This window comes from Sebastes fasciatus, chromosome 20, assembly GCF_043250625.1.
Source record: "Sebastes fasciatus isolate fSebFas1 chromosome 20, fSebFas1.pri, whole genome shotgun sequence".
NCBI lineage: Eukaryota > Metazoa > Chordata > Actinopteri > Perciformes > Sebastidae > Sebastes > Sebastes fasciatus.
Window position 1 is genome coordinate 27,247,169 of NC_133814.1, and position 15,215 is coordinate 27,262,383.

The window sequence follows — 15,215 nt, forward strand, 5'->3', positions numbered from 1 at the left end:
TCCATCAGTCAGTAACAGACCTTCCCCCTGTCCTCTGTCCTCCATCAGTCAGTAACAGACCTTCCCTCTGTCCTCTGTCCTCCATCAGTCAGTAACAGACCTTCCTCCTGTCCTCTGTCCTCCATCAGTCAGTAACAGACCTTCCCCCTGTCCTCTGTCCTCCATCAGTCAGTATCAGTCCTTCCTCCTGTCCTCTGTCCTCCATCAGTCAGTAACAGACCTTCCTCCTGTCCTCTGTCCTCCATCAGTCAGTAACAGACCTTCCTCCTGTCCTCTGTCCTCCATCAGTCAGTAACAGACCTTCCCCCTGTCCTCCATCAGTCAGTATCAGTCCTTCCTCCTGTCCTCTGTCCTCCGTGTTTAACCGTTTCATTGTGTTTAAGCTCGTTGAACAGGTGTAAAAACGTATCTTAGCTTTACACTTGCAAAGTTTTATTGCACTTACTAACAGCAACGAGCGTAGCGTCAACTCGTCTCCATCAGCTGTTCACTGACTGCGCTGTGTGTTGATGTGTGTGGAAAATTTCGGCGAGTGCAGACCAGATTTTACAGCGCATGTGTTGTATCCCAAAGATATGACGCGTCCTCAGCCTCCTTCCAGAGGCCTTGCAGAGCAGCAGGAAGAGGCTGCAGCTTTAGCCCCGGAGTCATTATGCCCTGATATCAAGATTCAGTTTTTCGTCTCGACGATGCAAATCGTCACGTTTTTATATCGCAATATTTTGTTGCACGATATTTCGTCACACCTCTATGTATTAGCCTTGTTAGCAGTGGCTCTACCGATTGCATTCACACTTCAAAACTCATAGAGTGGTGTGCATTTGTGGAGATTATCTTTTTGTTTTTGCAGGATCTGGTTCGTGCTAACGGTTTATTTTTGGCAGAATTTTAAATGACACAACTAGAATGAAGTGATTATGATGAAATATCACTATTTGAACCTCAGATTTGGTTGTTTTTTCCTGACTGAAGCACATAATTTCTGTTTTTACAGTTTCTATGATAAATTTAAAGAAAACAGTTGTGGGGGTTCAGATAAGCAGAATTAAAAACTGCTTTATTACAGGTTCAGGTAATCTTACATGCTTTATTACTTTACCTCTGATCAAACAGACACATTACTTTGTCCTCACTCAACGGTACTTTTACTCTCTGTAGTCCTGTGAAATACTTTTATATATAAAATAAAGCCAGTGATGGAAAAACAATCCAGAAAAATTATTTGTTGTTTTCTTCGGTGGCGTGAAATCGAGTCGGAAGACATTGCTGGGGGGGGGGGACTCTGTTAACGGGGGCAGAAACTAATTTCGGTCGAGTTTCAGAGAAGAGCGGAAAAGAAATAATCACTTGAACATATATATAGCCGGTATTAGACTGGGGGGAGGGGGGGGGTTTGAGTCCTGCAGTTCAATAGAGGGAACAGAATCCATCCTCGGCTTTCTGCTCGCAATTCTTTTCAGCACTTTTCAAAAAGGTTGCCGACACATTGTCATGCACTATTCATGCCGGAACGGACTATTGTGTGCCGGAGAAAAGGTTGGAATAAGGATGAAATGTATGTATTGTGGGCTGTGACGGAGCAGCTGTTTGATGTTCACACCTCAGCCAACAAGCATTCATATTTCAAAAGGAGTTATGACTTTTCCACATCAACAAGCCTTTTGCTTTTCTATTTGCTCGTCTCTTCTTACATTACACCCGATTCCACTGTTGTTATTTTCATCTTGTCTCGTCCTTTTTCTCAGACAACAGTTTGTCCTCTCTGGTGCTTTTTGTCTGTTTCTCCTCTCTGAACCGAACCTCCATTCTCTCTCCCATCACTCCTCCCTCGTTCCTCGTCTCGCTGAAAAAAGTCTGAAAAATGTCTAAAAAAATTTACAGAAAAACTCTGAAAAATATCTGAAAAAAAGTCTGAAACATGTTCGAAAAATTATAAATAATTAATTAAAAAGCTGAGAAAAACTCGTCACTTAAAGGAGAACAGCTGGTCCACCTTAAGAGAGTCTGAGCCGGCATTACAGAGACAGGAAGTTGGCTCTGGGTCTTGAGCTCGCTGAGCGGAGGAGTTGTAGCCTCGTCGCATTTATTCACCGACAAATAAAGTGCACACACACTGTCTGCTACAGCTACTGTACGTTCACAGCTAGAACGCCACCGACAACACAGTCGGACGGAAACTGCTGAAGTTATGCCGCGCTGACAGACCGTATGTTTGTGACTACAGGGAGCACAAAGCTACCAGCAGAGCTACAGATGCTAACGGAGCACAAACACACACACTGTCTGTTGGCAATATGCACGCTCTCAGTGCAACAAACAGAAGCATGTGGTTAATTATTATGCAGAATTACGGCGATCACAGGATTTCACAAACAGATATTTCCGCAGGTGGAAATCCGCTGAAGTCGAGGTCCGTCCGAATATTTTTTGTGCAAGAATTCATAATAACGAGGCGTCATATGAACACATCAAGGTACACCGTTGTCCTACCGAACACGCATAAGAAAAAGCCTCACATTGAGTCACTGCTTGGCTTCCATACAGCCTGTTGGTGCAGCGCCTCAGGCTGTTAATGGTGTTTCTCTTTCACTTCATTTTCTAACAGTGTCCAATGAACCCAAGATAATTACAGAATCATTCATCTGCAGAGACGTGTCTAGAAGAAGTGTGAACCGGTACGGAGACTTCATCATCTGCTCCCCATCACGTCTCTGTAAATCACAGCTGTGTCCAGCATGTGCACACGTACATATGTGTTTTTCTATCTCCAGATGGAGGAAGCCATATGTCTGAGAGGAAACTACAGCGTGTCAGATGCATGTACGCTGCCCATAAATCAAACACTTACGTCTAGTAACAGCAAACAACAGCAACATCTGTGTGTTTGTTTGTGACGAGTAAAGCTGCAGCATCATGTGTTCCCTCCCCTTCTGCACCACAGTGTGAAGCCTCTCGTCCATCCTCTCTCTGAGATCAGGCTGCCTCCGACATGAGAGGACAGACGTTTGAGGATGGAGGATAACTCTGTACGTGGCGAGCGAGACTCCCGCAGCGCTTCAGCTCCCCTCCTCCACCCCTCTGGGGGAGTTACAGCCGCCGATAAGGCAGCGGCGGCATCGACGGATGAAACCGCCTCTAATCTCCGTTCGACAGACATGAACGGCAGATGGAGATAGCACTCCGACCCGGCGGAGCTCTCTACTGAAATAAAGAGACACAAGAAGTCCCAGAGGAGGAGGAGGAGGAGGGGATGAAGATGTCCAGGCATGTCAGGAAAAATCAGCTGTCAAAATCAATATTTTTTCAATTGACGGAGTCATTAAATGTCGTTTGCAGACGACAGTCTCCACAAGCTCAAAGTGACATCTTTACATTGTTTGTTTTGTTCCGCCAAAAGTCTCAAACCCAAAAATATTTCATTTAAAATGAGTGAAAAGCAGAAAATCCTCACATCTGAGAAGCTGGAAACATACTGGATTACTGGTTGCTGGATTGAAATCAAGGGCCACCAGTTAAAAAAAATAACACCCAAGTTGTATTAAACTCTAGAAACTGTTCAAACAGGCAACAACTAGTTAAAACGCTCATGTCATGTTAAAGCAATAATATTGAAATAATACCTTTTATTTAAAAAAGCAGTTATTAAAAAAAAGAATACAGACATAAATAAGTCTGGGGAAATAAATAGGGTGAAATGCAAAGGAAAAATTGTGCATAAATAAATAAATTAATAAATATATATATAAATAAATAAATAAAATTAATTATACATATTAGTATTAACCATTTATTTATTTAATTAATAAATGAATTAAAATTAAATATAAAATAAATGTAAAAATAAATGAAAGGTAAAATTAAACCGGAGAGTAAATAAATAAGGGAATTAATTCAAAGAAAAATAAATAAAGAAGCAAATTAAAACAGAAATATTAATTTATGTTATATTTTATCAATTAATTAATGGCTACATTTATTTTAATATTATTTTTGATGCATTTGATGAAATCTGTATTCATTTATCAAGTGATTTATTTATTTATTCATTTTTTAATTTGTCATATTATGCAGTTAAAAGTTAGGTTCTTCCTGTACAACTAAAAGTTATTCTTGTACAAAATTACAGGGTTACTTATAAAAGAATAATGCTCAGAAAGGACGAAGAATGAGGAGAAGGTTCTGATTTGTGATGGTTTTTAAAAGACTTTTTGGAGTTTAATTGTTTAAAAATAAATAAACAAATGTGATCATGTGACTTTCAGTGCATTAAACCGGCTGTGAATGGTTGAAATCATCACCTGTGTGGACATGAGACGTGTTTCTCAGGTCGGTTTGAGACAATAAGACATCTTCAAATCTCACGTTCAGTTTAAGGAAATATTGTGGTTGGATAATGAAACTATTTCTTCCAAGTCAGCAGTTAATATCTGACTCCAGAAGGGATTTAAATTGAACTTTAAGGGAGTCTTACTCTGCTGTAATCTGGTATCATAATCAGTTAAAGAGAGAGAAGTACGTGTTCTCTCCATCAAAGCAGAGAGAAATGGGTCTGGTCCGGTGGGATGAAAACCACAGAGGACTGGGACTAGATTAACTCTCCCTTCACTTCTCTTTTCCTTTTCGTTACCTCCTTTCCTCTCTCCGTCTTCCAGTCATCTCCTCTCCTACCTTCCTTCTCCTCCTCTCCCTTCACTTATTTCATCTCCTCTTTTGCCTTCCCATGAGATCACATTTCATTTCTTCCTTCTTTCCTTCCTCCCTCCTATTTAACTTCATCCCCCCTCTTGTTCCTAGCATCCTTTCCTTCAGTTCCTCCCTCTCTCCCTCTCTCTCTCTCCTGATGAATGCAGATGATGCTGGAGCGTCTCTTGAGCCTCTTTAGTTTCTTCTCTGCAGGAATATCAGAGGCGGAGGGATGGCGTTGTTTCCTGCGTGCTGTTTTAATGATTAAAGCGGTCCGTATGGCGTCCACTGGCTAACGACCACCACAGGACCTGTACATTAACAACAACAGAGAGACAATAAAAACTCCTCTCACACCCAAAACTGCTGTCGACGTGCTCCGGAGCGAGACGGCGAATCCCGACAGAGCCCTAGAAGCCCCACCCACCGGGTGTAATAAAGGCCTCTGATTGGCCGTTCAGAGCGGAGCTACGAGTGGTGCAGGACGGGTTGTTTACATCAGCAGCAGACCTGCGTAACAAACTCACAATGAGGCTGATGGTTGTGTGGTTGCCATAGTTACCACCGGCAACAAATGGCGCTTGTCTCGTCGAGGGTCCTGAGAACGCTGTTGCCAGGCAACTGACAACAAACATGGACCTCGTGTCCTTCTTCCATGTAAATGGTTTCACTTCATCATCGTGGTTATGAATGAAAAACAAAATTCAACAGTAATTTCTATTTTCAAAGGGGTCCCTTGACCTCTGACCTCAAGATATGTGAATGTGTGAGGGGTTATTGTCAGAAAAAAATGTCAGAAAAAGTCCAATAAAAGGTCTGAAAAATGCCAAAATAAATGTTCGAAAAAAAGTCTGAAAAATGTCTAAAAAATGTTCAGAAAAACTCTGAAAAATATCTGAAAAAAACTCTGAAAAATGCCAAAATAAATGTCCAAAAAATGTCTGAAAAATGTCCGAAAAATGTCCCCCTCAAAGTCGGTCACTACATATAAATAGTTTTTTCGTGTGCTTCCGTGGAGTTTGTGTTGGAGTCTGAGTTGTGGTCGGAGCTTGTTGTTTGTTGGCGTTATATCAGACTCCATTTCTAATCGGACGTTAGCTACGGTTGCACGCTGTTAGTCCTGAAAACAAAGCCACTCGCGAGCGTGCATGGTGTCACATCCGTTGGACTTTTTCCAGAAAAAAAAGTCCCTCATTCTTCACATTGAAAGGCTGATAGAGGAAACCCAGAAACATTTATGTGTTGCGATTAAATGTTTTAATTGATTGACAGCCCGAGTAACAACATGATGTCAGCTCAAAGGTATTATGGGAATATGTGATGTTCAAACTGTTTATAAGCAGGTCAGTACCAGAGATGAAGCTGAGAATAGACGACATGCACCTTTAAACTCTGTGCTCCCTCCATCCCAAACGCCCCTCCGGCTCTGACAAAAGAAGCTTTGAACATTTTATATTTCACACAGCAGCTGCTGCTTTACAAGCGCAGGTACGCACACGGACACCGGGGGCAGCGGCGAGGGAGGAAATACAGCTGGCTGTCAGCGTTAAAGTGATGACGGAGAACGAGCGGGAAGCATTTTAATTAGCGTTGTTCTGTGAGGACAGACGGCAGGTAGCGTCACTCCTTCAGCTTCTTTGTTTGTGTTGAACTTTAAGTCTGTGGTTCCGGGGAACATTGGGTTGAGTTTGTGCTGTCAGGAAGCAGCTGGTTCAACATTACATTTAAAATAACTCCACTTTTATGCTCCGTTCGCTCTTACAGTTGGATAAAGTATCATTTGGAGTGTTTCTAAATTCTACATCTCATTTACCTTCTGCTCAGAGTTCTGAGGCCTTCCAGCATCATTTTAAAATAGATTTTTTTTATGGTTCCCATCTGTAAAATGAAGCCATCCGTCAGGTGGAGGATGCTGTTTCTAGATCCAGGGTGGAACTGGTGCATGTTTTAGGATGATAAACAATAAAAACCTATCACTCCTCAGCCCTGCAGCTGGTTCAATTCACCGTGATGGATTATCCTCCTCTAACTACTTTCTCCAAGCTGCTTTTCATAGAAATAAACTGAAAACAGAATATTACATTTGGTTTAGTTAACCAAACCATACAGTGTGTTTTCTCCTTTAAATCAGTTTATACCATGCAGCCACTTCGGAACCGTTTTCTTTGAGTGTCATTATTGTTTTATGGTATTTCTTTTTGCTTCTTGTGTTCGGGGCTTTACTAAACTTAAACCACAGATTGGTTTTGCAACTCGTAAAGTTAGTAATGTGCTGCCACAAAGCTGGAATACAGTTAGGAATGCACCGGTAACACTTTTTTACAGACCGAGTACAAGCACTTAGTACAAGTACTAAATTTACATTTGGGTACTCTCCGATACCGAGTACCGATACGAGTACTTCTCTGTGCCAAAAGACCCTCGTTAACAGCCAGCTGGAGGGTGTGAGCGACACACGGCAGGCTGGGGAGTCCCGCATACGAGGCGATGCGCCGCCACCGGCTCTAGGTCAGCTTGGAAAGGCTCGGGGCGAAGGTGGCTCGCGGCCGCAGCTTTACAGCGCTCCCCGCCCAGACCTCGCCGCACCGTGACCAAAGGGCTTGCGCCCTCTCTCCCTGCTGGGGGTGGCCCCCTGCTCCCGGTGCGACTGTCGACCGGGGTGGACTGTCCTCAGTGCGCCCCAACTACGTCGTGCCCCCAGGGCGGGGCTCGGCCCACGTAAAAGGCGCCAGTGGTCTGCGGCGACGTCGGCAACCCACCCGACTCGTCTTGAAACACGGACCAAGGAGTCTAACGCACGCGCGAGTCAGAGGGTGCAAGCAAAACCCTGTGGCGCAATGACAGTGAGGGCCGGCGGGCGCACCACCGGTGCAGTCTCGCCCGCACCATCGGGGAGGTGGAGTGAAAGTAAAGTGGTATCGGAGCCGTTTTGCAGGTACGAGTACATGAGCACTACCATGAGGACTACTCTATCTGCTTCTAGTTTGTAGAAAATCCTCTTTACTAATAGATGTTATTTAGTTTAGTACGTGGAGAACAAAACGCTGTCCAGCGGTAGAGTTGTTCCGATACCAATACCAGGATCGGAAATACGTCCAATACTGCCCAAAATTTGGGATAACTTCCGTACTTCAGTTACGCCACTTCAGGTGTTATTTTAAGCCAAAACCTGCGTCACATGTTGCTGGACATTTGTAGGAAAAAGCACTAATAATACATTGTTGAAAGTCGTGCTCAGCGTCACGAGAAAAAAAAAGGGAAATTCGTGTCGATGTTCACGAATCAGATAGATTTAATTTTGTGAGTATTTCACGACCTGCCGTGAGACTGAGCTGGATAATCCAACCAGGAGAAACGGAGTCCTGTGACCTCACATCGTCTGACTCATCTCCTCACACTTTGCAGCTCTATAAACCCAAAACATTTGGTCTGCAGCGAGCCTCACATCGTTCACTTCCTACTTCCGGTTGCACTGAAACATCCAACATATCCGCGATCCGCTGACAACATACTTACGTTATCTTAACCTATGTATTATTCATGCCGTTAATGAATTCCGTGGTGTAATCGAGCCCGTGACGTTCCATCCATGAATACAATACGCAGAGATCCCTTCAAACAGCCATAATAATTACCATGATACTAATTAAAATCCTTCCACTGTTCCTCACCTCCCTGCAGCCTGTTATCTGATTAGTGTTTTAGTAAATTTAACGCCGCTGTTACAAACACAATCTGCTCCCAATTTGCTCTGTTTCTTCATTTGTTCTTTTTCTTTTTTTATTGAAAGCACTTGATGAAAGCCGTTCAGTCGTGACATGAGGGGTCAGACGCAGAGCTGAGAGTAATAAAGACAGAGCCAGATGACAGATAGCAGGACTGATGCAGGCTGAGAGAGTGAAAGAAAATGTGATAAAATGTCTGGAGGCTGTTTCCACAGCTCCTCCAAGGCCTCTATCCTCGCAGAGCGCCGGGCAATTTCACAGGAAATGGAAGAGGTGGAGAGCAGGTGAGGAGAGGGAGCGGGACAGACACTTAAGATGGAATAAATTACTCTCTCCTCAGAGCACAGAAACGAGTGGGAGTGATACCTCCGAATCCATTTTACTATTGAGAGCAGACTAACACAGAACAAGATGATGAGCATCAAAGAGAGAGATATGATAATCTGCTGCTCCAGTCAAGAGATGATGTGGTCAGAGGGAACATATCTTCACGGTTGTAGTCGATGAATAACATCCTGCCTCCGCTGATTTAAAAGAGAAGCTGCTGGAACACAACGAGACGCCAGCTTTAAAACATGATGGACGATACACCGATCTACCGATTCAATACTATCACGATACCTGGGTGCCGATTCCGTATGTATTACGATTCAATATCTTTTTTTACCACTAGACCATGGAGGGAAGATGATGACTCATACACTTCTAGGGACTTTTACTTTGGAAAATCTCTAAATTAATCCAGTAATAAAGTTTGATTTTCAGCATGTATGTAGTCAGAGATGTCCTGAAGTCAAATATATCAGGATCATTGGCAGGAATCAAAGAATAAAGACATTTCCCTCAGTGGTATTTTCTTTTTAATTTATAAGGGCTATGTAATGTTTTATACTTCTGGTGAATATAATACATCAATCTGATTTCCATAGATGTATTTAGTATCTACAGTTCCCTTTGTTAACACCTTATTTTGAAAAGCAGACGTAGTCCCACGTGTCTACTTCCTCTAACTTCTCCAAGGTGGTCTCTAGCTCTCCCGTCAGCTCCGTTCTCTTTATCCATCCATGGTCAGCTCCATCGGGGCCGTTTCAATGCAGAGAACATAAATGTCAGTATCTGGATGCTCTACAGTCGTAGCGTCGGCCCGTTTGACCACGGAGACGAGAGCGACGGCCGGCTCCACCGCCACGTTACCACCATACCATAACGTTACCGCCATACCATAACGTTACCACCATACCATAACGTTACCACCATACCATAACGTTACCACCATACCATAACGTTACCGCCATACCATAACGTTACCACCATACCATAACGTTACCTTCATACCATAACGTTACCACCATACCATAACGTTACCTCCATACCATAACGTTACCACCATACCATAACGTTACCACCATACCATAACGTTACCACCATACCATAACGTTACCTTCATACCATAACGTTACCACCATACCATAACGTTACCACCATACCATAACGCTTCCTGTTAACTTTTTCACACTTTTTTTTGGACATTTTTCGGACTTTTATTCAGACATATATCGGACGTATTTCGGAATTTTGTTTGAACATATTTCTGCCTTTTTTTGGCCTTTTTCAGACTTATTTTTCGGAAATATTCCGGCCTCTTTTTTGGACATTTTTTGAGCCATATTTCGGATATTGGCATTTTTTTCAGACTTTTTCGTATATATTTTAGACATATTTTGGCCATTTTCTTATTTTTTTCAGACTTTTACTTTTCAGACCTTTCCGGCCTTTATTCAGACATATTTCTGCCTTTTTTATATATATTTTGGCCTTTTTTGGGTAATATTTTGGACATTTCTTTTGCATTTTTTCGACCTTATTTCGGACATAATTCAGATATTTTTCTGACATATTTCGGCTTTTTCAGAAGTTAGCATGCAGCTTTAGCTCTGCTCTGTCTAGCTCCGCTTTTCCTGTCAATGTGTGAAAGCCAAAGTGTTTCCATCCTTTACTGGATGTGTAGTGTTTACCACGCTGGATTTATCATGTGAGGGTGCAGGTCGTATCCACGCTGACGCGCCAACGTTTTAGACTTTCTGCGGTTTGTTTTGGTTGACGGATACGGAACGGATATGACGTCAGATTACAACAATAAAAGCGTGAACTTCCTTAAACCTCCACAGAGACTCAGATGAAGCAGATATAGCGATTCTGGCGAAAGGTGAATTGATTTATTTTTTCTCTTTTAGCCTTCCATAGTTTGTGTCCAGACTGTAAAGAGACGTGTTACTTCAACTCAACGGTGATGTTTGGGCTTCTAGTCTGAGTTGTAAAAGCAGCTTTAACAGAATATTGAAGATTTTAACACAAAACTTCTTCCCAAAAAAGAAAATCAGCTCATTGGCTTAACTTCTGCTCCTCTTCCTCCTCCTCTTCCTCATCCGTACCCTCCAGACCTCCATCCCATACTGTAATGAAGCCGGCTGCTAATGTTTCTGCTGATGCTTCTGTCGCCGGAAAGTCGTGAATACAAATAAAGGAAATATTATCTTTCCCACTTCTTTATCTTTATTCCTCTCTCTCTCATGGTCTTCCTCGCCCTCCTCTTCTTCCTCCATATCTCTCTCTCTCTCTGTGTTACTGCCTTCCAGCTCGGGGTGAGAACAGGTGAGATCGATATCTGCTCAGCACAGGTACGAACGAGGAGAAACAAAAGCAGATTGATTTGATAGAGAATGAAGCAGCAGGTTTGTTGTGGTTTTGATGAACTGTGATGAAGTCGGTGAGTAAAAGACGGCTGAAATCAACAGTTAAACCCTGAAAAGTATATTTTCACACTGGATTAAAGGATGTTTGATTCGCTAAAGTCACTAAATTTACAACAAACTCTGCTCCTCCTTATTCTGTTATTTAGTGGCGGAGCAGCTTTCAGGCGGTTTGATGAGTTAAAACAGCTCAGAGAGTTTGATATTTACTGCCTGGTCTGTATTCCATGCATTTTTAATGCCAACGCTCATTTAAATTCAACTCTGCCTGTTTTAAAGATGGCATTATGCTAATGTTGTATTGTTTGTCTGAAAACTGATACGTGCTGCAGCGTTTTACCGGTCGCCTCGCCGTTCAGAGTTTACATCTCAGAGGAGTCGACTGAAGAATCACAAAAACAAGAATCTGTGTTGTGAATCTTCAAAGAGAGTCACAGCGTGGACGCAGCGCTGCTTTTACATGTGTCCATATATCAGTACTGCTAATTATTATCCAGTTAATGAGACTGATGAGAGGAGATAGTTCATCAGGAGGGCGAACACTCGAGGGAGAGGAGCTCTACCATGAAACCACATCCACATCCAGCATCTTCCTCTGCTGCCGGGAGGACAAAACTCATCATCATCTCTCTGTAAAAGAGAAGAGCTAAATATAGTACACATATATATCTATATCTAAATATATCGGTGATGTCACGATACCAAAATTCTGACTTGGACACGATACCCTGCCTAAATATCTCCATACCGATACTGCAGCGTTACCACGGCAACAATCTAAAACATCAGGAAAAGTAATGGAATAATAGATGATGAAACATGGAACATCAATTATTTTACTAGTTAAAAATGTAGTCCCTTTAATTATTTGCATTTATTTTTGATATTTACATTCCATCTTTATTCTTATTTCTATTTTTCTTATAACTTCTTTATGTTTATATATATTTTTATTCTAAAATGGGACAACTGTAATTTCCCCTGGGGATCAATAAAGTATTTCTGATTCTGATATCACTTATTAAACAGCATTTCATGAGGCTTTTATTTTGTAAAACAGCGTCCCCGCCGCCGCATTAGTAACAGTTAAGGCATATTTATTTATTTATTTATTCATTTAATTTTATTTATTTATTTATTTATTTATTTACGCATGTGTGTGTAGAGTAGGGTTAGGGAAAAAATCAATTCACCTATATATCGCGATTTCTTTTTTAACGATTTTGAAATAGATTTTGCTTCATTTGAGTCGATATGGAGGTAGAAGGAAGTTACCGCTTTTATTGTGGTAGTCTGAGTAACGTCAAATCAGATTGATGGATTATATTCACCAGAAGTATAAAACATTACGTGTCCCTTATAAATCAAAAAGAAAATACCACTAATCTGTGGTTAACTAAAAAGGCTGAAGTATGTCCAAAAATATCTGAAATATGTCTGAAAAATATATAAAAAAGGCTGAAATATATATACAAAAAATATCTGAAATATGTCCGATAAAAGGATGAAAAAATGCCAAAGAAATGTCCAAAATATGGCCCAAAAATGTAAAAAAAAAAGACCAAAATATGTAAAAAAAAAAACGCAGAAATATGTTCAAACAAAAGTCCGAAATACGTCCAAAAAGTCTGATGTATGTGTGAATAAAGTCTATAAAATGTCTGAAATATTTCCAAAAAACAGAAAGAAATCTGAAAAAAGTCTGCAAAAAAAAAACATTACATGTCCCTTATAAATTAAAAAGAAAAAAAGCACTAATCTGTGAGGGAAATGTCTGACTTCAGGACATCTCTGACTATATATATGCTGAAAATCAAACATTATTACTGGATTCATTTAGAGATTTTACAAAGTAAAAGTCCCTAGAAGTGTTTGATTCAACTTTTTCCCCATGGTTTAGTGTTAAAGAAGTTAACCAAACATAGGGACAATCTAGTCTGTCTCAGTATTTGAGGCTGAAGTTAGTGTCCATGTAGCATTGAAATTAATTATATTTAACTTATAAAGCCTATTTGAACCAGAGAGAATATTAAAAACACAAAACATTCATTCATTCTTTGGCTCTATTTAGTGTTTAACACCTTCACAAGGACACTTCAAAGTTCTCTTTATAGCTCAACGTTGTTTCCTTGTGTAGGCAGCGTGGTTCAATCTTCACGTTTGACATACAGCTCGCCATGTGCAGAACACGCAGCTTTATGTTTTATAACCTGGTCCTCCCTGCAGCCGTGAATAACAAAGTGAGCCGAGAACAGCCGAGCAGCGACTCCGTTATATACGAGTCGACTCGGCCTCCGGTTACAACATCTCTTCTTCGGCTCTGCTGCCGCTTTATCGCCGCCTGACCGCCGAACTCTTATTGCTCTTTTATATCATGAGTTCATCTGGGGGAAATAAAACAATACAGATTGACCTCTTCCTTGCCGTCGGAGCCTCCAGCTGAAACGCTTTCTGTCCAGACCAGCTGAACACTGTTGTGAATCCTAGTGGAGATCTCAACGTCTCTAACGGTAAATAACATGCCAGGTTACTTTAGAGACAATGTGTTTAAACTGTCATTGACGCACGTCACTATATGTATAGTTGAATATTTCTATTTGATGTTAATATGCAGCCGTGGGTATAACACTTCAGTGTTGGGAGCTGGATCACGCCGGTTGTCTCGGCCTTTTTTACTCTATTTTCAGGTCAAAATGGTTTTCATCCCAGCAGGAGAAGTCTTGTAAAGTCATTAAATGAACCTGAGTAGTGGTTTTATCTTCACCTGATTGAACAAAACAGACGTCTCCAGGTGTTTTCCTGTTTGTTTCCATTAAAGGATTTTTTATTGCAAAGCCCTTTGAGGCCAAATTGTGATTTGCGGTTCTCTTAAAACAATTGATTCGACTCCAAATCGATATTATATCATTATGGATTCATGTCAAACCCGTTTAGTTTCATTTTATAAATGAGGAAAGCTCACTGAGAATATTTTACTTTGTAGAGCTGTTGTACTTTTTTGTATTTGTGCTCAAATCTTCTATCAAAAATCTGATACAGAAAATACTGAGTGGATTATTAGATTATTAGTAGCGATGCACCGATACCACTTTGTTTCAGACCGAGTACAAGTACTTACATTTGGGTACTCTCCGATACCGAGTACCGATACGAGTACTTCTCTGTGTCTAAAGACCCTCGTTAACAGCCAGCTGGAGGATGTGAGCGACACACGGCAGGCTGGGGAGTACCGCATACGAGGCGATGCGCCGCCACCGGCTCCAGGTCGGCTTGGAAAGGCTCGGGGCGAAGGTGGCTCGCGGCCGCAGCTTTACAGCGCTCCCCACCCAGACCTCGCCGCACCGTGGACAAAGGGCTCGCTACGCCCTCTCTCCCCGTTGGGGAGGGACGGGACCCTCTGCTCCCGGTGCGACTGTCGACAGGGGCGGACTGTCCTCAGTGCGCCCCAACCGCGTCGTGCCCCCAAGGCGGGGCTCGGCTTACGAAAAAGGCGCCAGGGGTCTGCGGTGATGTCTGCAACCCACCCGACCCGTCTTGAAACACAGACCAAGGAGTCTAACGCATACACGAGTCAGAGGGTGCAAGCAAAACACTGTCGTCTTTGCGGTGTGTTCAAGTACAACATGTCGGCCAAGACAAAGGCGACGTGAGGCGACTCAAAGGTCGGCCTTCATCGCCTCGTTCTTTGACGTCGGCTTGGTGTGTCTGGGCCTTTACTTCAGAGCTAGTTACGTAGTATATAAAGTGAGGAAGACCACTTATGATGGGCGAGTGAGGAGGTGGATGTGTCCAACAAACACAGGACTACAGGACTTCAACCGGGAGACCCGTGTTGGAGACCGGTGTTTTGTAGTCACGGTTGTCACGTGATGTGTTTTCTGTACTGACGTTACGATGTTTCCGTACGTGTTTTACTTAGTTTACGTACTTATTTCAAGCCTAGCCACGACGTTTTCCTTTAACCTAACTGAGTGGTTTTGAATGCAAAAAGGCTAAACTGCATCCTCATGATGGGTGGAATGTCGTTGTAATGTCGTGATATTTATACGCCTCGAAG